Raw genomic sequence first — 24,595 nt, 5'->3', positions numbered from 1 at the left:
TGTCGTGGGCCACATGCGGTCCGCAGGCCGCGCGTTTGAGACCCGGTTGTAGAGTGTCAACGAAATTAAAATAACAAAAAAAAAAAAAAATGTCAACAGCACATGGAATGTTCGAACATTCTGCAAAATTAAGAAGAGCAAACTTTACCAGGGTTAACGACGGACGTGTACGCAGACGGCTGAGTAAGAGATGGCCAGTCTTGTGGTGCTATGTCCCAACTGTTGCAGCGAGCAGACGACAGAGTTCGTCGTCTCCTAGCGCTGTAGCTATGGGTACTGGGTTGTAGAGCTTAGAATCATCGCTAACTCGGTCGCCTGCGATGGTCCTGAAAACGTTTGTTGCTATTATTTTGTCTTGAATGGGAGTTACGCCCAGATATTTCACCCAATAAATTCACCACCTAAATGCACTTTGGAAGAATGTTTGAACTTTCTGTTCGAAGGTTTTCTTTCATTTTTTTCCCCGCTCGTTTTGAAGAGCTAAATTTATTGCAGACACCACATTCATCTAGGAATTCTGGGAACCCAAAACGCTTCTTAAACCTACCTGTGTTTTATAGCGATACCGTATTGCGTTGAACCGGTGTTGACCTCGGCGTACTGCAGAAACGCTATGAACTTGTTTGGGCTGGTGTCAAGGAAGGAACCGTCTCTCTCCGCGTAGAAGCTTTCGTAAAAAATGATGTCGCAGACGCCATCCGCTGGACCTCTGATCAGTTCTTGGCGGATTGTACAAAAGATTGGCTTCTTTGCAATTGGCATCCCTGCAAAAGAAAGTACACTAATAAGGAGAGCAATACTATGTGACAACCAAAGGGGGAGCAACGCTCCACTAAGGCAGGTAGCATGCACGCTACGTCGCTTAGTGAAGCGCTCCCCGCTTCGGCCACTTCTAATGCGACCGCACTTGTCACGGCAGCGTCTCCATCTTTCCTATTTCTGGGAAAGCGGGACCGTTCCACCCCACACCCCAGGAACTCTGCCCGACCCTGTTGGCGATTGCTGGTGGCCCTCACCAAGCACATAAAGGGATCCTGCAACTGGACCCAGCACCACTGTCAGGGGTCCAGCCGAGCTCCTTAGGTAGCGAGGACTCGGACTAAGGGTTGTTTAAAAATAAAGTATCTCTCTCTCTCTCTCTCTCTCCGGACACCGGAGGAGACGTTTGGTAGCTTAACATACGAAATTCCGGCCGCCTCCGACACTGCTCTGCACGTCTTTTTACGTCATTCGTCCCGCACAAGCTGCTGGGTGCTCGGGTTCTACCATGTTCCTCGCAGTTGTGAGCGGTAACGACGGCAGTACACCGCAGTATTCGAAGCGCCTTTTCCTTTTCGAAGCGCTTGTGTGTGTCACGGCCCGAAAATCACTAGGTGAAAACATTTACTAGTGCCAATAGCTGATAATATCCACAAGATAAATATGTTTGAACCTACTATTATCATATTACCTACACTCGCTCGCGGATCGAATAGACGTACTAGGATTAATATGATCGCGTCTCTTTTTGCCAATGCATGAAGTGCGTCTATATACTTGATTTCCGGGTCTCACGTTCAAAAAGTACCAGCAACGGAGGACTAAAGCGTTTTGTATAATGCTATGCTTAGGTAGGTATTCATGGTCTAAGAAATCATATCAGGTGCTACGCTCGATGTCTACGAGAAACGTTTTTGCTAGGAGTCACACCATGGCGCCACCGTCTTGTCGCACCCTTCCAATAATGCGAGCTTTGTTAAGCTTTATTTTGGTAGCAAAGAAGATTGGAGACTACCTTCGAAGAGTTAGTATAAATGAAATGCGTCTCTTGGGAGCAATTGTTTTTTTTATATTTCTTATTTTTCAAAATATTACCCCGCATTGCCTCAAAGCGTTGCAGCGAGGGAGTTACAACTTTGCAAAAAGCAATTCTTCGTGGAGATATCACACTTGCTCTCAAGACAGTCGGTTCCACTCTACAGCGGTTTTAACAAAAACACATGAATTCGCATCAGTGTTTGTCCTAGCGTGTCATTTTCTGAATTTAGCAACAAAGTCATCTTATGAGAACTATATGATTCTTTGTCATGAGCTACGCTATAGATTCCTGTTTTGTTATGGTGTATTAAATCATTGGTGAGAGATTGAACAGTTGTTGAGGGAGTCGAGAATATATAGATTTCTAATTTTTCGTCGAATCGTGAGAAAATGAATTTTTGCGTCCCGCGACCAGGAAGCGTGTGAGTGAAGGGAGGCAAAGATGGCGGAAAGGGCGACGAAAAGAGAAAGGAGTGAGCGGAACGGGAGAGAAGAAGAGGGGTAACCGTAGAAGGTTGAAGACAGTGTCAGACAGGGAAGGAAGGAGGTAGCAATGCGGAGAGGAAATCGGTGTTTTACGCCACCTATACTTCAGGGGGAAAACTGATTTATTGTGTCGCGTGAAGAAAGAAGGGAGAGGAAGAGGGAGGGAAGGAAATGAGGGGAAAGGAAATACATGGAGAGGAAACCCAAGAGGGGAGAGGCATCAGGACAAAAAGAAACGATAGAGAAAATGTACTGCCATTATTGCGTCAGCATCCCCGACAGTGCGTCGCGGAGCGTCTCACAGCGAGCGCGACACTATGCGTGGTGCCACAGGAGGGACGCGCCTTCAGTTTTGTGGCGGCTAACGCCGAGTTTCAGCGTGTTTTCCGCTTGGGGCGAGACGGGCACTCGCTAACGACGACGTAATGCCTAGGGTTTTTCTTCTACGTGGTATTGCTCTAGAACGCCATCTTTGTGTTCCGCTGGGCATTGATTGCCCGCGCAACCAAGTATTTTCAACCGCAAAAAGCTCACGCAGCAGTAAAATTATCCATGTTACTCTTGACCCGTCGCTAACAACAGTCGTTTCGCGCTTTTACTGTGAGGAATAAAGTAAACCTTTTTTTTTAAAGATGTGAGTTGATAAAAAAAAATGGGTTGATAGAAAAGGACATTATGCTTCTCGAAACTAAAAAATCTGGGAAATTTGCTGTATTACCAATGAATGAGTTCCGAAAAAAATCACGCTTAGCCATAGAGGGGTTGTTTAAGCAGTTCAATGGAAACCTAAAACAGATTAAGCGGGAAAATGTTAGAATAATTAAGGTCAGTGAATTTCCTGCCTTGTTTTCCAAAATGAATGTAACCTCAAAATACACCTTTGGAATCAAGTTTTTCTTGAAGGAACATAAGGTGGACCTTCCTCTTCGAGTTGTGGTGAATGAGAACGGCACTTGGCAAAAACTAGTGTCGTCCTTTCTTCAGAAGGCCCTGAGTGGTTTAGATGTTGGAAGTCCATTGATCCTACGTTGCTCAGATGACTTAGGGCGGTTGCACCAACGTCGCTTACCTTAACCCAAAGCGGCTCTTTCCTAAGTCGGCTTAGCGTCCTAAACCGAGCTCGGATAAGCACGGGTTTAAATTCCGGTTGCACCAACGTTAACCCGGCTTTACAGACGTGCCGCTAGCTAAACGCTGGATTTGCCTAGGAAATGTAGGGACAAACAGAGCGAACTAGGGAATGCTCAGAGGGACAAATACGATGTAAACAAAAAAAACCTGCTGTAGTCGGCGTCTGCTTTTCGCTGTATTTCTTCGGTGAGTAGGGAATTAAAGGTCTCCAAATTCAATCATTTTTTCGCTTGACATTAAAAAACACGAGTTAACGCTTTAAATAAACACGAATGCTCTTCCCATTTGTGATTGTGTGTTTAATATAGGTCGATAACAGAATATTTTGACAGTGACAGTAGTTTTCGTGCTCACATTTTGAAATAAAGGAGCCATTGGGGGCCCAAATCTCACCGAACGCGAGAAGGACGCTTTACTCGCTACATCGCTGAAGACAGAACATCATCGAGAATAAGTAGGCAGGTAAGATGACTACTAAAATCAACTCATGCCTGAGACCGATGAAGTTCAAAACAGTGACGAACTCGCCACGGCAGCTGCGAAAATGCCCGGAAATCGTCGAATAGATGTCGTCGAGTTGTCGTCGCCACGAATGAAAGATATAAAGCAAAATATTTGTAAAAAACGCGATCACCAGAAAAGTTATGGTTATGGAGCGATACAATTTTCTGAAGTCAAAATTCTACTCGCGAGACAAGAAAAATTCACCGAAGATTGTCTCGAAACTCAGAAAACAATAGAAATTCAGTTTTCGCTGCTTCATAATTTAAAAGCGCCGCAATCTGATGCAAACGGCAGTAGTGCCGACAATTATCTGATCGCCGAGATCATGTACTGCCACTATTCAACGCGCTGATCGGATTGAAGGATGTGCGTTGCAAGTAGAAATAAACAAGGTGATAAATAACAATACGTTACAGTTACGCGAAAATTAGTAGAGTAAGTGCATACGAATAAGCTCGTTGACAGAAAAACCAACCGGAAGACAGACGTGAGCCCCACAGCCCCGTACGTATCTTGGTTAGGGCTAAAACGCACTGACAGTGGAGAGCCAACTTGAAAACAGGGGTCGATAAACACTTCACGCTAAAATATTTTGCATCCTTGTCACAATCGAAGGTCGTTCTGTCGAAACTCTCACGCTGTTGTAGCCTAAAACACTTTGTACAACCAACTTCGTCCACCGCGTCGACCGCCACAAACCAGCCGCCATGTTTTAAATCCAGGGACTCTAAACTCGTCCAACACAAAGTTGGGTCCGAAGTTGACGGAGCGCACTGATTGGCTCATCACGACGCTGACTTCGCGCTTTTTTTGCCGACGTCCAATCGGCGCGCTCCGCAAACTTTCGGCTCCAACTTTGCATCTGACAAGTTTAGAGCCCCAGGATCACGAAACAACTAAAAGCAACGCGCCTAATGTTGAGCGCTTACGATAAGCGTAGTTTAATGCTAGGTTTAGCGATAAGCGATTTTGGTGCAACCGAACAAAACCCAAACTTAGTTTAGGTTCCCGGCTAAGCTCCGCTTTGCGCTAAACGGCGTTGGTGCAACCAGCCCTTAGTGACAAAATTGGAGCCTTTTCATGGTAAGCTCTGCACTCTTTTCTCGGTGGATATCAAAGACTTATATTATTCGCTAGAACCCAAGACGTTACTTGAACGCGTAGGTCAGTTTCTTGAAAACGATTTTGTTAGATGCCAGTCACATTCTGGGATTGGGGTAGCCGACTTCCTTATGATTCTTGAACTATATTTAAAAGCAACTGTGGTTCAACACAATAATCGAGATTTCATTCAGAAACTTGGAATATGCATAGGTTCTGCTGTTGCTCCAATTGTTTCAGAGATTTATTTAAGTTATCTAGATCTCAACCTCCATGATATCGTGGAGATTTAACCGGAACCGTTCTCCTGGCGACGTTCTTGTAAGGCGTTACGTCGACGACCTTTTGATCTGCAGTACCGATTCTAATTTAGCGGCATCACTTGAAAATGCTGCTCTTAACAGTTCTCCAGAATTAAAGTTTTCTGTAGATAGACCAGAGGGGGGTAACTTACAATTTTTTTTTATCTACAGCTGAAACATCCATCCAATTTGTGCTGGGAATATGGCAAGCCAAATGCAAAACCTCTCCTTCCATTTCACAGTTGTCACTCAAAACATGTAAAGACTGGCATAGTACGCAATTTGGTCAACAGTGCTCCGAAAAAATCATGTTCCCAGTTTTTATTGAGTCTGCTCTCAAGCGCCTGTTTGACCGTTTTAAAGCCGCTGGGTACCCTCAAGATTACGTGTTCAATCAGTTGTTGCTTCTCATCTTCCTCAATAAAAAGTGCCAAAGAGTCCTTTAACCCACAAAGCATATAGTTCTTCCGTTTTTTCACCAGATTTCACATAATCTTAAATCCATTGGTAATAAGGGTACCCGAACAAAAGCTCACCAAACAAAAGCTTACCGGACTGTAGCTCACCGGACAAAAGCTCACCGGACAAAAGCTCACCCGTTTTTTCACAGACCTGGACAAAAGCTCACCTGATTTTTTTTTCGCTACCCGGGCGAAACACGGGCTGAAATAAAATGCGGACGCGATGAACATTACACAATTTTTAGGTGAACTTGTACCCCATCTCACGCAAGGGTTTACTACGGCTGATCGAATGCCTTTTCGTCGAAACATGTTTTAGAGAACGGGCACGTTTTAGTGAAGCACGTTTTAGAGAAAGCAGAGCCTCAGTTTAGAGATATGCCGTTTATCGAAAAGGGAACGCTATTCAAAAAAGGCGTTTCTACTTCGCGCGTGTATCACTGGTGCGCGGGTTAACCCAAGCCCCCTCTGCGCTCCCGCTGCTTTGCGGCGGCACTCTGCGGCGGCTCACTGCAAAAATTTAACTCACTTGACTTATCCGTACACGCCGCTTCGCGGTGGCCGAATTCACCAAAAGGAGGCTCATCGCCTTTTTCTCTAAACTTCGTTTCTCTATAAGATCAACATGAAATTTTCTCCTGGTGAGCTTTTGTCCGGGTCTATTAAAAATGGGTGAGCTTTTGTCCGGTGAGCTTTTGTCCGATGAGCTTCTGTCCGGTGAGCTTTTGTCCGGTGAGCTTTTGTCCGGGATTCGGTAATTAGTATGGTATTAGCACGGTTTTTCAGCAATGATTACAGACTGAATCGGTTGACTCCGTTTGCTTCCGCCTGAGCAGGGTGCACTAAAATACACAAGGAAAAAGAGGTCAGTTGCGTGTCGGGACTAGCATACAGGATCCCGTTTGATTGCGGATTATGCTACATAGGACAGACCAAGCGCTGTATAAACGATCGTCTCACCGAACGCAAACGTTGTGTCAAAAACAAAGATCCTTATTCGGAAGTATCAAAACATGTAGTTGAAAGCAACAATTATCTACCTAATTTGGACTCAACAACAGTCATCTTATCAGAAAAGGATGATCGGAAGCGTTTGATAAAAGATTCTATAACAATCATGAATCATGGGAATGCGGTAAATAAGCCATCCCTCACAATAGATAAAGAACTAAGAAAGTTCCTACAAATTTGATGTCTACGCGTCTTGTCAATTGTTCTGTTGAGGCCCTTGTCCGATTTTAAGTCCTTTCGCTTTATTGTTCCCTGTTCGTTCGTTCGTTGCATCCTTCCTGTTATAGTGTTGGGGTTTCTTGGGGACTAATGCACTTTAGTCCTTCTATTTTGTTTTTGTATAAATGACTTCCTGTTATAGCGTTGGGGTTTCTTGGGGATTAATGCACTTTAGTCTTCCAGTTTGCTTTTGTATAAACGATCTCACCACTTCTCAGTCCTTTTGTAACACTTTTTTTTTGTACTGCTTGTGGCACGGGTTTTTCTCTCTCCCTTTCCTTCATTTCTTTCTTTCGTCCCTTTTTTGTGTAGGTTTCTCCCTCTCTTTTCTTCGTATCTTTTGATTTGTGTAGGATTTGACGCCTATATAAGCACCCTTCGTTGTCAAATAAAATTCAGCTGTGTTTGAGACTTTGTGTTTGTCCGTCCCTTATTGTCCCAGTCTCGGTTTTTTTTTTTTCGAAATGTGGATACAGCATGGCGGCAAAAGAAGCTTTGTGACGAGCGCAATGTCTAAAAAATACTCATGGTTATTGACCGCGCTTTCGTCGGTCACTGATTCTAAACGATCGAGTAGTGCTTCGTTCAGTATTAAAGGGGCTATGTAACGGTATTGGGTAGGAATCTTTCTCACTTGATACGCACTTACGGGAACTACTGGGACCCAAGATTACTCACACGCAACACAAATGTCCGTCTTTGGCAAAGTTGCATTCCATCTATAAAAGCGGACCATTTCTTTCACTCTCTCCATCACAAACCTTGATTACGGAGCTGTGTGGACAATGCCAACAATGCGACCCTCAGGAGTATGTCATCAAGTTTTGCCATATCCGCTGCGGCGATGTTTAAATGCTGCTTATAAATTGGACACAAAAAACTGCCTAGGCATCTGATTTCGGCTTGTGACAATCAATGACACCATGTGCATTCGGGTAGTGGCTCATGCCCAATCGCTGGGTTGACGGGTATAGTCGAACCTTAACAACACGTGGAACTCAGCGCGTACACTGTGCCTACCAACCCCATTGCGTGGATAAGTTAAAAACATTGGTGGCATAAAATGGACTCGCTATCGCGTGCCTCGTTTTCTGGCTGCGAGTTGAGGGAGTAGGATGTGGTCGTTATTCTGAAATTTTTCCAGGAAACTGCCAGTGCGTAGACAAAAACAACCGCAACGTGTTTCGTTAGTTATAAATGTCAAGCAATGGTGCCAACCTCTATTTATTGAGAAAAAATGGTTGCATCGCCTTTTTAAGGTTACAATGGTGCTATAAAAAGTAGAAAACATGAGCAACTTGAAATAAAATATTTGCGCAAGCTTTAAATATAATGCCACGCGCGACGGCGAGCGAGCGCGCGCGTGGCCGAGTAGTTACCGCGGTTGACCGTCCCGCGGAAGTTGTAATTGCGGAAGTTCGATTGCCAGTCAGCGGACCGTCCTTTTATTTCATCTTTCAACTTAGCGTCCTTGTAAGTTCGAGAACATTCTCGTCTGATTGAGTTCCGAATGCTCTACGCACCGAAAGCTCTACGCCGACGGTTCCAGAAACCCACGAGGGTGCAGAAGGAACACCGCATGGCGAGCGGAGTCAGTCTCGTCCCAGCGTTCAAACCTGCCGTTACGCCCCTATCGACGCCCGTGACGCTCTATTGTTATCTTTGTTTTTTTCTTGTTTGCGCACAAGTTCGCCCCCTTTAACTTTTAGTTTGTTTAACTTTTTGTCGCCTCATCAATTGTCATTTGTGATAATTGATGGACGGGGTGATAGACGAGATACGTGAATCTCGGGCCAGCCGCCGCATCCAGGGAGAGGCTCCTGAATTGGGTTTGCTGCCGGACAAGCCCAAGCCAAAGACGACGACGATGGCCAATCAGCCGCAGACCCCGGCCACTTCTACCGTCATCTACCTGCACGTCGCGCCATGGATGGCTGCTCAGTTCACGGTGAACTCGACAAATTTGTTCAAGATTGGGTCGATCAGTACGAACGCGTCGCCCGCCAAAATGGCTGGACCGACAAGCAGCGTCCCCAAAACGTGTATTTCTCGGTCGAAGGGCCTGCCAGGTACTGGTACGAAAATCACGAGTCTTCTTTGACAACGTGGGATGTTTTCAAGGGCCAGCTGAAGGCGACATATGTCAACCAATACCACCGAGAGAGCCGAAGATCTACTTTGAACTAGAACCCAAGGCCCCAGCGAAAGCCTCACCGGCTTCATCGAGGATGTTCTTCACCTGCTCGCTCGCGCCGACCCTCAAGCCACCGGCGAAAAAAAGCTGCGGATCCTGATGCTAGGTGTAAGGGATGTCATCTTCAGAGGCATTGTACTCAACCCGCCGGCCACCGTCGAAGGCTTCGTCACGGAGGCCACCAACATCCAGCGTGTTCACCAAGCAGGCGCTTTTCACTACCAACGACATCCAGGCGTCGCTGCACCCACACTGTTTAAGGAATATTCACACGATGGAGAAATCCCGAAGATTTCTCTCCGGCACGCGCATCACACGAGGAAAACGTCAGGCTTTGCGACGTGCAAAAGCCTCGCGTTTTCATCTCGTGATGTGCGCGTGCCGGGGAGAAATCCCCGGGATTTCTCCCTCGTGCGAATACCCCTTTAGCGGAGAAACCTCCCCTGTAACCCCGGATATCCTCGAAATTATCCGGTACGTCGTCCGGGAAGCAATCAGCAGGTTACTGCCACCCTCGAATCGTCCAGCGACACTCTCGATCGCCGAGGTTGTGCGCGAGGAAGTCAAACGGGCAGTCCAACCTGAAAATCTCATCAACATGACAACGCCAGAAGAACCGAAGTTGAGCTACGCCGCCATGGCCCGACGACCACCGCAAGCTCCCCGCCAGGCCCCGGAACCACCCGAAAACACACCCAAATTTCGCGGTATCTGCGGCGTCGGAAGGAACATGCCCAGTACGTTTGTCCGCAGCGGCCCTAACCAAGGAAGACCGACGTGTGGCGAACGGCTGACCGACGCCCGCTCTGCTACTACTACGGGGAAGCCGACCACATCTACCGCGGCTGCCCCTACCGTCGTCTTGAGCTGCGTGGTTTCGACCCGAATGACTCGCGCCCAAGGTACGGCGAGAAGTACCTCCGACACTCGCCTTCCTCGGTGCTGTCTCTCCGCTGTGAATCTCGCTCACCATCGCGACGACGTTCAGCGTCTCCTGCGCCACAACTCCGCTAAGAGAGCTCGTCTCCCCTGCGTCGCCGGGATAACTAAGCGCGGCAACGCCTGGAGGTTGCGCTGCCGAAGAAGACCGATGTAAAAATCGTCCAAGAACGCCGTAGGGCTCCCACTCTTCCGACGCCACGTATCTCAAAGACGGTCCTGCAACGGTGCCCAATAACCTTAACGTTTTTATCGACAGCCACGACGGATCAGCACTTGTGGACACCGGACCTACTCAGTCTTGAACAGGAGGCTCTTTCGTCGCCTTCGAAAAGTGTCGACGCCGTAGGATTGGCCGCATATACGAACCCCTGAAGGACACTCCATCACGCCTGTCGGAAGGCGCACTGCTCGCGTTGATATTCACGGCGAGACCTGTCCTGTGAAATTATTCGTTCTACAAGACTGTGCGAGAGACGTTATTCTTTGTATGTACTTCTTGTGTGAGTACGGCGCCTCATCGACCTGGGAGCGAACAGGTTGACGCTACAAGAACCTGCCCTACCGTCGGAAGAACCAACAGTGACGTCACCCGCGGTCTGAGTTCTCGCCAATCATGTAAACCTGCCGCCACGATCGTCTGTGTTTGTACCCGTCGGGGCCGATGAAGATTCCTGTGTCGGTTCTTTGCTTGAAAGCAGCTTACAGTTGCTTCTAGGAAGATTAATCGGCGTCGCAAGAGGGGTAACGAATCTTCCCGACGGGCGTACTATGGTCCTCGTTACAAACTTTCCGCAAGAACCGCAACACCTTACGAAAGGAACGACCGTGGGCAACGTCGAGGAACACCAGAATTCCGTTGAAATCGCCGCAATTGCTGAAGGGTCCCCTTCACTTGAGCAAGACACTACGTCGCCAGCGCAGCCTGACATCGACCCTGAGCTTCCGGGCCATAAACGACGACAGCTGATGAACCTCCTCGCCAAATACACCGACTGCTTTGCGACATCGTCGAAGGTAGGCCAAACCGGTGTTGCGAAGAACCGCATCATTACCGGGGACAACGCGCGCCCCGCGCATCGATTGCAGTACAGTCTCCGTAAAAGAAAGGGAGGTAATCGAGGAACAAGTTTAAGAGATGCTGAACGACGACATACTCCAACCTTCGAACGGTCCAGGGGCCTCTCCAGTCGTACTGGATAGGAAGAAGGACGAAACACGTAGGTTGTGCGTGGACTACCGGCACCTGAACGTGGTGACGAAGAAAAACGTCCATCCACCCCCCTCATCGACGACACGTTAGACCGAACCGCGCCGCTCTTGATACTTCTCATCGATGGACCAAAAGAGCGGCTACTGGCAGATCGAAGTCGACGAACGGGACCGAGAGAGGACAGCTCTCGTCACGCCCACGAGGGTACATAAGGGACACCGCATGGCGAGCGGAGTCAGTCTTGCTCCGGGGTTTGATCCTTCTTTTCCGTCGCTGTCGACGCCTTCGTGGCTATGTTGTTTACTTCGGTTTCCGTTTTGTTTTGGGCACGAGTTCGCCCCATTAAACGTTCACTTTGTTTCAGTTTTCGTCGGCTCAATAATTGTCATTCGTGACAATATTAACAAAGATTGGGAAGCACGAAATGTGTTAAGCGCCATGGTGTAAAAGTTTTGCGGTGTTTGCGTCGCAATGTTCTCCGAGATTCTTGACACGCAAAGCTCTCTTCCGGCCATCTCCGTTTGTGGGTGGAGCTCGCGAAATTTTCTGCGGCATGGTGGCGTTGAAATAGGGCTAAAAATCCCCATAATTAAGCTTGCTTGGCTAGCTGCCCGGATAAAGGGCGGCTTTTCTGTCCGAATCAGGGTATTTTCAGGTAGTAACGTTCCGGAGTCTGGAGGGTTTCGTTGCGAACTTCGGTGAAGGAAGCGGGCTGCAGGACGCACTAAAAGTAGACGACTGCCGCCCCTAAAGCATTCAAGGCTACGGCTTAACACGCAACGCCGGGGTGACCCGGCATAGCTTCCAGTCATCGGCATCATCGTCCTTCATGATGATGTGCTATACTCCACTTCAGCTGGGCAAACCCGCGTCGGAAGGGACAGAGGAATGTTATGCATGCGAAAAACCTCCGAGGCTATGGCTTCACTCACCTCAGTCTTTCTCGTTAATCACACACGACCTGCGAGGAGTGTGTCCTCGTCACATTTTACGACCACCGATCTTTGTCAGCACGATGAAGTTTGCCCAATTGTTTTATGAAATTCCGCTGAGCGATGGCGCTTGTCTCACACATGCACTCTCACCACTTGTCCTCCGAACTCCTGCGCCGCTTAGCTCAGCTATTAAGCACTTAGTCGCGAGCTCACTTCCTGTCCCGGTTGTCCTTATGTTCGTTTCATTTGTTCGTAATTGACTCACGTTCTTTATATATCCCTTACTCTTTAAAGTTCGAACTAATGCTGGGGTATAACGGCAGAAAGAAGGTTGGGTCACGATAAAGTTTTTGATGGAATAGATTCTCTCCTGAGTTTATTTGGGCCGCTCTGATCACTATCATCATCTGAGGAATGTCCTATGTGTGGTAATTGCTGTCCTTCTGTTTACTGATGATGGAAGAGAATGAAGATGCTACGAAGTGCTTAATGCAAGGCCCATACATTCGAGACGTAAAGGCCGGTTCAGATACTTGCGTTTGAGTGCGTTTGACTGCGTTGCGTCGAGAACCGAAAGCTAGTCCCCGGCACATCTGTGCTTCGTATGAAGCGTGGAATCCAATTCAAGGAATCATCTTGGCACGCGATATAAGCAGCAGGGATGTCCTGGTTTCTCGCTGCAGCAACGCAGTCAAACGCAGTCAAACGCAACTGTCTGAACCAGGCTTAACTACGATGGGAAGCAGAAATTGAATACAAGATCTGCAAAAGTGATCATTCATATCTCGGGTTTATTGAATCGGCTGTTGGCCGATAATCCACTCTAAAGTCACTGTCTCGGTGCTTCGTAGTAACAGGTTGTATATTGTAATTTTAATTGAAATTGCAAGGTAAAAAATCTCATCCTCGACTGCTCATGACTAGAGTAATTCATGGTGCCCGGTAGAATACAGCAGACAGTACGTCAACTACCGTCATCAGTACAGTAATATGTCAACTACTATTTAAGCCACCAGATGGCACTTGCATTTTTAAAGGCTGTATTTTCCTTGTAAAACACATTTTGTGTTAAATGTTACACGCCATTCATTGAAATAAAACATAAGGCGGAGGTATCTCTCTCATAGATGTTGAAGTAAATATTTAAATACACGCTCACACAATTGTGCTGACGACCGATTTTTTTTTTATTTCTGGCGACGACGTAGCACTGATACGCTGGCACCATGTATGAGAAGTTACCATAAAATTTTGTTTAACCAGAGCGAGATTTTAAGCGTTTTTTGAGATCAAATGTACGTACTATCTGTGAAAGATATTCACTACTTATAGTGGAGAGTTTTAGTAGATCGTTCCGATACCTCCGATAGCCCCGATAACGATACTATGCATGGGCAAGGGAGGCGGTGGCGGAGTATCGGGTATCGTTATCGAGTCATGGGAACGATCTACTAAAAGTCTCTATTGTCAAACGTTTTTCGAGCGCCTAAACCCAAATGGTACAACAAAATATGAAATATACAGGAATACGTAGTGATAAACACCTAACCGGCAGATGGTCTCTTGTTATAAAAGGTCACAAGAGGATGTGACGAACTCGGTCGGAAGCTGTGGCTGGCGTATGAACGAGCCTCAACAAAACTATATTTACGATTTGGGTCTAGTAAATACACTCGTATGTCGACAGCTAGGAATGACTTTTGTTACAGACGTCGGGTTATTTTTCGTTGTACCCTACGCTATTCTGATTTCACGAAAAGATGTGGCTGTAAGCTAGGAGAAACCTCTTGGAAGAGGTGGGGTTCACGGACACTTACCGGGTGTCGTAGTCCTTGTTGCTGTAGCCTCTGCCATTGTTGGTGCAGTTGTAGTCGGCATTGGAGATGTAGATTTGCCTGTCCACGGAGATATTTATTTATTTATTTATTCACATTGTGCCTACATCGCCCTGTGGGCATTATTTTAGGGTTTTTTTAGAAAACATTATAGTAAGTGGAAAAAGAAAACGTCATTATCATCAATGGACAAATATCTTTCGGGAGGTCGTTCCACTCTCTCATGGTTTTGGCGGAAAATTAATTAGCAAGACTCTTAGCCCTGTAAGTGGGAACTGCAGCCTTCTTAGAATTATCACAACGTGAAGAGACGTAGGATGGCTCCATGAGATAAGTGACTTTATAAATTCCTGTTTTGTTGTAAAAGACACGAAAGAATTTTAGACTTAGTTTTTATTTATTTTACAATCGAGTGTTTCCCATCCGAGCACAGTTCTCATATCTGTAACACTAACATAAGGGTCATAGATGTTCACTACAAAACGCGCGGCCTGATTTTGAATTTGTTCGTGTTTATTGATAAGATAGTCGTGATAAGGGTCCTACACAACGCACGCGTAATCAAGAATTGTTCTTACTAAAGAAAAATAAAGTGTTTCTTTAACGTTTCTTGACGCGGATCTAAAATTCCGACGGATAAAATAAAACATTTTACTAGCCTTTCCGATTTTACGTTCTATAAGACTGTTCCATTTTAGGGAATCCGCAAATAGCACTCTTAGGTAAACATACTCGAACGCGGTACATAAACCGGTTCTGTTGGTTAGATAGCTATGATGAGAATCGTGCAGCTTACTTATCGAGAAACGAATATGTTTGCATTTACTTAAATTTAGTCTCATTTTCCATTGATGGCATCAAAAAGATAAACATATTTATGTCGGTTTGTAATATGGCCAAGTTGTCTGACGTGTCTATTTCCCTGTACAATACACAGTCATCGGCGAACAGTTTAATATGAGACTGTATATTTTCGGTGATGTCATTGATGTATATGAGAAAAAGGCCCTAAAACACTTGCTTGGGGCACACCCGACATAACCCGAGGTGATGGGGATATCGTACCATTTAAAACAACACGCTGCTCTCGACCTTCTAGATAATTTTGTATTCAGTTAAGGACGTTTAGATCTATGTTTAGAAAAGCCAATTTATAGAATATTAACAGATGGGGGACTGTGTCAAATGCCTTTCGATAGTATAAGAACACGCCGTCGACATATTTCCTACTGTCTAGTGATCTGGATATATGGTGATAAAAGTCTACCAGCTGGGTATTGCAAAAGTAGCCGCTTCGAAAACCATGCTGTGAGGGGGATAGGAACTGTATTAAATCCAGAAACGAGTAAGGGGTACTGTAAATATTGTGTTCAAAAAACTTACATGAGATCGATGTCAATGAAATACGGCGATAATTTTCAACACTGGCTTTAGATCCCGATTTTAAACCTGGCCCGACGTTTGCCATTTTCCAAACCACTGGAACCATCCCCGTTTTTAAAATTTCATTGAATTTAACAAAAATATACCGCGCTATAGATTCACTGTACATAAGAAAAATAAAAGGAGGAATGCCGTCAGGGGTGACGGCGTTGGTTGCATCAATTCCGCGCAGCAACTTCACGATACCGTTTATGGCGATTGTAATGCTAGGCATTACGCTTTGCTGTGTTTGGTGAGCCACTAGAGATGCCAGGTGCGGAGAGTCCTCCGAAAAGAACGACTTTAAATACGAGTTATAACATTTATCCTTCCCGTTATCAGACACCAGTGTACCACCATCAACTGTCGAAACAGGAATAGAAGTGTCTTCTTTCTGTTCGCGTTAACAAAACTTCCAGAATTCTTTAGGGTTTTTGTTTAGACTTTCGTTAAACTTGTCAGACTCTTTTTTGTTAATTTTATTTGCAATTTGAGAAGCTTATTAATCTCTTTGTCCTTCTGCTCAGTTTGGACTGACCAACTTTTGGAAAGCTTTTTGTAAGCACATCTTGCTTTACTTATAAGTCTGCGAATTTCTACATTAAACCAAGGTTTATTTTTTTAGGCTTTCTTATTTGTTTTGATGGAATATACATCTCCGCAAGCTCTAATATTTTATTTCTAAATCAATACTTTCTGACAGACGACTAAATGAATAAAAATAGGAGTCAGCTTTGCATCGATCGCTTCGTAATTACCTTTGTCGAACAAAAATGCTTTCCGTAAACACTCCACCTGCTTTCGCGTTCCGGGCTCCGAAAACTTAGCAACAACCGCGCAGTGATCACTTGCGCCGGGAAGTAAAGCGACCTCAGATACAACAACAGGAAAATTGCCTACAATCAAATCCAAGACAGAATTCCCTCGAGTAGGTTTTTTATCATATTGTTCAAATACAATTACACCAACTATGTCAGCAAACATCGAGTTAGCGCGGGGCCCATCTGTAGCAAGAACTTCATCAGACCAATTAATCCTGGCAGATTGAAGTTTTGTCGCAAGAATGCGCTATCTGGAATTGTCGTCAAGAAGTCACCTAGTTTGTCTACTGAGTATACATCACTGTCAGGGGGGGGGGGGGGCGATAAAATGTACTTAAAACTTAAGTGGTCCCCTTAGGTAAAACTACACAATACCATATAAAATCAGTGTTGTTTTTGGAAAAAAAAACTAGTTCACTGCTACTTCCGTCCGATGAAATTAGTAAACAAACACCACCTCCGTGTCCATTTCTGTCTTTGCGGTATAGGCTAAAACCAGGGGAAAAACTTCGCAATTAGAAACCGAGTCATGTAGCCATGTCTCAGTTCCCATAATAACTTTGGGTTTTATTGTCTCGACTAGAGACAAGAAATCTTCCACTTTATTTTTTTATGCTGCGGAAGTTCACAAGTAATACCGATTCATCTATGTCTGATGAAGTGGCATTTTGAGATATTTGTCGCACTGCGTCAATTATGCTGAATTGTCGCAGCCTTTTAACGAATGGCTACATGCATGCTTTGTTCAAAATCACAGTCGTAAGTGTCACCGTTGATAACAAGCCTGTCGTAGGTAAGGCATACGTTGTTGTTCTTATCTTGTCTTTTTAGAGCGCAGCTCTTAGGGGCCCGTTTCCAGCCTGAGCGGCGTCGGCGTCGCCGTTGGCGTCGCCGTCGGCGTCGGCGTAACCGCGCCCCTCCCTCTCCTCCTCCTCCCCTCCTCCTCCTCCCCCTCCTCCTCCACGTTCTCCTCCTCCCCCTCCTTCTCCTCCTCCTCCCCTCATTGTGTAGTATGGTCCGGGCGGGTCACGTGACCTCGGGGGGAGGGGGTCACATGACCCGTTTCCAGCCTGTGCGGCGTCGGCGTCGGCGTCGCCCCTCCCCCCCCCTCCTCCTCCCCCTCCGCTCCTCCTCCTCCCCCCTCCTCCCCCGCCAAGGTCACGTGACCCCGGGGGGTGACTCCCCTTCCCCCGCCGAAGTCACGTGACGGCCCGCCCAAGGTCATGTGATCCCGTCCCCTCGAGGTCACGGGACCCCCCGGACCTCTGCCCTCCTCCTCCTCCTCCCCTCATTGTCTAGTATGGTCCGGGGGGGTCACGTGACCTCGGGAAGAGGGGTAAAAGAGAGGGAGGGGGAGCAGGAGGGGAGGAGGACTAGCAGGCATGATCACGAGGGAGGAGGAGGAATATACCCTCCACTCCTCCTCCTCAAGAGCTGCGCTCCAATTCGGCGTTACAGGAAGTTGTAAACGGCTTTCACTTTTTCTTTGAAATAGTCCCAAAGATTGCGGCTTTTATCTCTGACGAGTGCACTAAAATCCTCAAAATCGCTGTAAGCAGAGTTTTTGAATTTAAAGGCGTTGCGCATGATGTTGTCACGTTATTTCCAATTTTGAAAGCTTGCTATAAGCGGCCGACAGCTATGTTCCTTGAAAGTACCTAAACAGTGGGCCATTTGTATTGAGGTGACATCAACACCTAGATTTCCTTTACGTCTAATAACAATTTCCGACTCCTCCCGTGACCCTCGCATTGTGTCATGAGGTATGCCAAAAACGCCAGGTTTGTCCTGCGGCTCCGATTTTCAAGGTCATATAGTCTTGCTTCTAGCTTTCTTCTATTTTCTTCAACATATCAGATCCGTTGTTCAGATTCCTCGTTTGTTTGTTTTTGCAATTAAATTCTCTATTTTGTAGTGAATTTACGTTTGTTTGCTTTCAATAAGATTTAACTTCGCGAGGACACTTTTTTGGTTGTTTTGCAGTTCCGAGAACATAGATCGTAGGAGTTTTATTTGTTCCTTAGTTGCAGGCCACGATCAGTTTCTACCGTCCCCACTCAACAACATCAACAAGAGCACAAACAACACTTTTTTACTGGAATATAGTTTGCGTCTATTACCGACTATGGCATGAAAGTGCGTATTCCTAGTGTTCGCAATCAAGAATAGGTGGTTGGGAGGAGCTGGCAGCAAACGGAAAGGGCCAGATGGGAGATCACTAACCTGCATCAAGAAAAGTTGGCGTGAGCGCGTGGCCTCGTTCCAGCCAGCTCCGAAACCCACACACTAAAAATTCAACCCCCATGTTCGTGTTAAAAAGGTGTTTTTCCGAGCTCACACCCATCCTACACTATTTTTACATGATTTTTGAATATTCAAGGCTGTACGGAAAGGCATACACCCTTTGTACATCCTGTCTACACCCTGCGGCTATCGAAATCGTGTTAAGAAGGTGTTGTGGTGGTAAACCCATGATTTTCGAGTCGTCCTCGGAAACCACCAAATTGCAGACATACGCGCCGACAGCAGAAGTCAACGGCAGAAGTCAAGAAGCAGTTCGCTCAATTTAGCGGATTTCGTGAAGTTCAAGTAAGCACAATGGGCAGCTGACATCCAAGCCAAGCCAACGTTCAAGTTGTTTTCAAGCCAGATCAACGCCTGCGTTGTGTACAAGCTCCTTGGTTGTTTACGTGCTAGCGACCACGAAAATAGCATCCGCTACTCACGCACTTCTGCTCAAAATGGTGAGACCATATCGGTTCTATTATGATACATTCTGTCTCATCTTGAGATGTACTAAAGCGAGGGCTAGACGTGCGAGACGGTTCGGGCTCACAGCTTTACCGTGAGCCTGTACCGTAAAGGTCAGTCCAGACGCTTGCGTTTGAGTGCGTTTGGCTGCGTTGCGTCGAGAACCGAAAGCGAGTAACCGGCACGTATGGAGCGTGGATTCCAATTCAAGGAATCATCTTGGCACGCGATATAAGCAACAGGGATGTCCTGGTTTTTCGCAGCCACAATGTGGTCAAACGCAGTCAAATGCAACTGTCTGAACCAGGCTTTACGTGGTTGTCCTGTGCTTGTCCTTCGCGTTTTATTCTTTCGATTTTAAGTATTCATTTTCAACTCGCCCGCTTCTTCCAGTACTAGTAGATACTCAAGCTGCACGAGGGTTCGTGCAGTGCGTCCATCTATACTCTGTTTCACCTTGTGTTGTACAGCAGGAAAGGCTACAAGCACGAGCTCCTTGCTCTAGGGCACATCTCGGCGACACAAGCTCTCGTGTACCAAAGGCAGCTGCCAACGCCATGAGCTCGCGCTTCTAGCTTTTGCTGCGGTACAACATAAGGTGAAACGGAGTATAGCGATGCGAGGAGCTCGTGCTCCAGCCTTTGCTTTAATGCATCTTAGTGGGGAAGGCAGTCATCGGGGATATAACACACAATATGATGCGAAGTCTGTTCACGGCGGGCTCTCGTGCTGTTTTGATTGGAGGAGAATGGGCGTGTAAAAAATTGGCAAATAGAACATGGTTACTGACAGCGCAAAAAGTTCAGAACGTTCAAGTGCAGTAGCCCGAAACGCTGGAGTTGAGCAATTAGAGAAACATTTGAAGACATATTTAAAGGTTCAGCCTTCTATCCTACCGCACCAGTATCGAAGGCTGCTAGGATATTGGTTCAGGCTAAGCCCTTTGTCTTTCAGTCAGTGAACTCAAGCCGTTCGACCTGACCTTCGTATTTCATATTTGATGTGTTAGAAAATCGAATGCAGATTTTTTTTACATGGCAAAAACATAAAGTGTTATCAAATAATACCTGCCATATTCATATTCTACGTTTACAGACCGGGGTCTCCCCGCCTGTGGTGGGTGAAGATGTGAGCAGCCTCAAAGCCCACCAACAGTTGCTGTGTGCTGAGAGCGAAAGCTGGTGCCTGACGAAGGCCAGATTGATCTTAGAATGGGTCTGACTGCCTGCAAACGGCTGAATGCGTTGACATTGATGAGCATATAGACTGCACAGAATGTTTATCCCTACCTGATGGATGCTAGGAGGCTATGCATACCATATTTTTTTACTGATCTCTATGACAATTGATAAATTGCGCTTCCCTACTGTGTGATTGCGGCTACTGGACGGCCATCTTCGGACACGGAAAATTAACCTTTTCAAGCGTTGCAGAGGCTGGTCGACAGCGTGCTGAAGACATGCTTTCTGCTCGTTTGTCGTCAATGGGCGCGTCAAGTCCACGCTGCTTTACTCCTACTCCGACACTCCGAGTTGCATACTCCAGGCGCAGCAACTAAACGGCGCATGGCGTACTGGAGCGCAACACACCGAATCTATCGACGAGCCGCACAAGCTCGTTCTGACCGCACGGTTATGACGAACCTGGCATCCCATGGATACGGGTGGCAGAAGCCAAAATTATTTCGGTGCTAAATTAATTAAGGCCGGTGTAGAGCGGCAGGGTATAAAGTAAAAGAGACAGCGACGTTATGAAGTTTCTACGAACGTTTAAGTATACCTGAGAGGTTTGGAGGCTCGCTTCGAGCACATACGGGGAAAGTTACCTTAGTTGACCTATATATTGACCATGCAAGCTGTTCATATTTAAATTAAAGACAACATTCATGAACCCGGCTGTCGACGCACGAAACCCTCAAACTTGCCAGTAATTTCGTGGTTTCGTATTGCAGCGAGGCGGAATTGGATGGAAGCTGTCGATGTGCTATGCTGATACCAGAACACCGTTGTGCAATCGATAGTGCATCAATTCGTTCCAGGCGAGACATGAACATGATGTTTTGGCTTTCCATTCGAAGTATCTCGATTCTCTGGGCAAAGCGTCCTAGAAAGGGCAGCGGTCCGACTGTCTTCTCGTTACAACAACTTTTCTGTCGCTGTGTTGTCGGTAACCTACCGTTCAATACATAGATTCGTTTTCAGGCTAGATGCATGAACAAACCTTTCCCGCGATGCTAAATGGCGCTTCGGCTTTCCAATCTAAGTACCTTTATTCGCTGCAGCTGAACTAAGCATTTTAAAAAGGGCAGCCGTCCCACTGTCTTCTCGACAACTTTTCTTTCGCCAAGCTATCAACACACTCGTTCGATAGATCACTTCGTTTTCAGGCAAGACGCATAAACAAATTTTTTCCTCAACGCTAACTGATGTTTTGGCTTTCCCCGCCGAAATATTTTATTCGCTGGGCTGAGCATTATAAATAGGGTGACCATATTCCTCAAGGTAGAAAACGGGACATCCCGGGGAACGGATCACATGACAGCACAAATAGAGCAATGCTGTGGAGGAAGGTAGGTTTTCAAAGGCAAAAGTATGAAGCGGTGAGATCGAAAGTTTTTCAAACTCGGCCCGTCTATATGGTTGTGAGCAATCTGTCGCCGTCGCCATAGCCTCCTACCCCTGCTTTGTCGCCACTGGATCATGCTCGTTTCTGGACCGCAAGTGCCGCAAGTTACAAATAGAATCGTAAGAGTAAAATAAATGCTACTCCAGAGGCACATGCATCTTCATGCACGTTCCACTCACAAAACAAATTTACACGACGTTGATTCTTGATCGCTATTCAAGCGTGCGAAGACAGAGACGCAGCACTTTGGTATGCCAATAAAGCTTTGATTATGCCGCCAGACCGGCGAGACTTGCGTTCGACGAGTTGCTCCTTTTTCTTGCGGTGCTGGGCTTTCGTAAAACTTTCCACGTGTTCTCAAACGCAATTCTCACCATTCGGGGTTTCAACAAACTTCTTCCGTAAATGACAACGAACGAGCAGAAAACATGTCTTCAGCTCGCTGCCGCCCAGCCTGTGCAACGCTCCAAAACGTTGACTGATAATCTGTGTCCCAATGTGGCTGTCCAGTGGCCGCACCTGAGCTGCAGCGACCAAGCGGAGACGCGCGATCCAGCAAATTGTCATGGAGATCAATGGTATTGCCTCCATGGCGTACTATTAGCCTTAAGAACGAACACAAGCGTCGCTGTGGTCGCCACGTCTTGATTGGGTGAGGTGTACCGTGACGTCTGGCGACGGACTCCGCGTTGCGTTCTGGCATCTGGCTCGCTTTCCTGCGCCCGTTTTCTCACGATCGGAGGTTTGTGATCATGCTGACCTACTGTTCAGCGCTGCAATGCAGTTTTCAAAAAGAAGCCGGTGTCATGTTTTACCACCTGAAAACGTCGAGATTAAAGAAAGCATGGAAGTCAGATTAAGGATGGGAAAGGCACCGTCAACATCGGCCGTTGTGTGCTGTAAGCACGTTGAGAAGCGGGGTTTCGTTTACCCTGTGTACAGGGCGCTGGGTAAGACTTTACCGACAGAATTTTCATACCTTTTCCAGCCGTGTTTGTCACGTTTACCTTTATAATTGGGTTATAGGTATGGAAAGCTATCGGTGGAGGCAATTCCGTCGATGAACCCCCCCCCCCCCCCCCCGCCCTCTCCACACAATATAAGGCGATTGTGCAAGGGGTTGTGGAAGCGGCGGTGTAAGTGTTTCAGACACTGAAATTCTGTTCTTTGCAGAATCATGAGTTAGAAGAACATTATACCCCGCTTTGCGGGCATACAAATGGCATTTAAGTCAAAGGCCTTTGGGCGGTCTACTTGTGATTTTCTCTCCATGTCCCAGAATAGTCTGATTTGACATGTTGCTCGAGCAGAGTGCAGCTTTTTCGCTGAGACGTTTTTGTTTAGAAACAAAGATGAAAAAACCTCTTAATTTATTCAAATCATCAGCAGCGTTGATTGTGCGAGATGTAAATATATTGCAATGCTCCTGCAAGTGTGGTGACATTTCTTCCTTTTCATATACCAGCTGTGATTCATGCGCTGTCTGCCCTGGAGATCATGCTCGGAATGTTGGTTGAAATTTCGCCTGCAGCTACAGACCATACCCTAATAAGGCAGCAAATAATAATTTATATTTACTACGTGAAACGTGCACAAAAAAAAAGAAAACAGAAACTAGTATGCCGACAACTAACGCCGTCTCAGCCTCCGCAGGGCGAGTGAGGGGGTAAATTTTGTCCTCGGCGTGACGTCACCCCGGCTCACCGCAAGGGGTCGCCACCGGAACTTCTTGGTGCTAATACTCTCACCATAGAATGCGCCTGGTATTTGTTTGGCCCCTGGCCATGAACTCCTTCTCAGTTTGCCATTTCATTTCACCGGGAACGCGATTTTGGTCATCGAGATCTCAACCGGCTTGCACTGAGGAAGCTAAAATACCGCTATTAGACGTATCGTTTCTTAACATGAGGGAATGATAATGAGTTTGTTTGCTACTAGGTACCATTCTGTGACAGAAAAAAAACGAAGAACAGCCTAGCAAGTCATCTGCGAACAGAGGCAGAAGGGACATTAGTCTGCTACGAATTGTGTGCCGCGCAGAATGAGATCAAAAACTAATTGAAATATGGAACATCGGCTATCTACGGACGCAATTGTCGTCCTGTGCTTCGTTTGGCTATGCTGATTTGTTTTCTGGCCGTGTGTGACTTGACACCCACTGGTGCCAAAAAAAGAGCTTGGGACAAGCACCCACCTTACTACGATATCAATCTCACTATCCGAAAGAAGGTGACAGGTTCTCACCAAAAATTGCCTCGTCGACAGCGAAAAGAATTCTCATTGGTCAGGAGCGTTCGTATGTGGCACAGTGTCCAATCACTGTGCGGACCTAGTGAGATCTTAATCGCAATCTCAACGATGATCCGAATCGGGCCCCAAGAACCTTTTATATTTTCTCCTTTAACGCTAGTTCTCTGTGTCTCTAAAGTGCCTATATATTTGAAAATATATATAGATTTAATATAGAAAGATGAAGCTAATTTTTAAAATTATTTTTTGTGGGCTGGAATTAGGAGACATTTTCTTGGAAATTTGGTTCTGTCTTGTTTCACTTCTGTGACAATCATGCGGATATGTATGCATGCTCTAGTTTCAGTTCCGAAAAGACTAAAAGAGCCAGACAAAGATCGAGCTAATGAAGCTAATGCCGGAAGGGGTGGCATCCATCATTAGTCTTGCCTCCAAGAAGATTTTGAGATGCAACAAGGAGCTGCTGGAGCACATCACCGTGATCTCAGTAAAAGGTGCCAACTGCAAGCTCATGAAGCGTAAGCTCCAAGTATCGGATTTAATTGCCGAGTGCCTTTTTCATTGACAAGAAGCCCCCAACATTTTCTAAGAACTCCAC

General features: G+C 46.4%; 1 pseudogene; it reads right to left on the bottom strand.

Moving 5' to 3' along the window:
- Positions 1–543: 543 nt before the first annotated feature.
- The window catches only part of LOC115315603, a 149,317-nt pseudogene continuing 125,265 nt past the window's right edge, over positions 544–24,595 (bottom strand).

The sequence above is a fragment of the Ixodes scapularis genome, unplaced genomic scaffold (genome assembly GCF_016920785.2).
Source record: "Ixodes scapularis isolate PalLabHiFi unplaced genomic scaffold, ASM1692078v2 PGA_scaffold10__122_contigs__length_95168666, whole genome shotgun sequence".
In the NCBI taxonomy this organism is placed as follows: Eukaryota; Metazoa; Arthropoda; class Arachnida; order Ixodida; family Ixodidae; genus Ixodes; species Ixodes scapularis.
The sequence above is the reverse complement of the archived record's forward strand: the minus strand, read 5'-3'. Positions and strand labels throughout refer to the sequence as shown.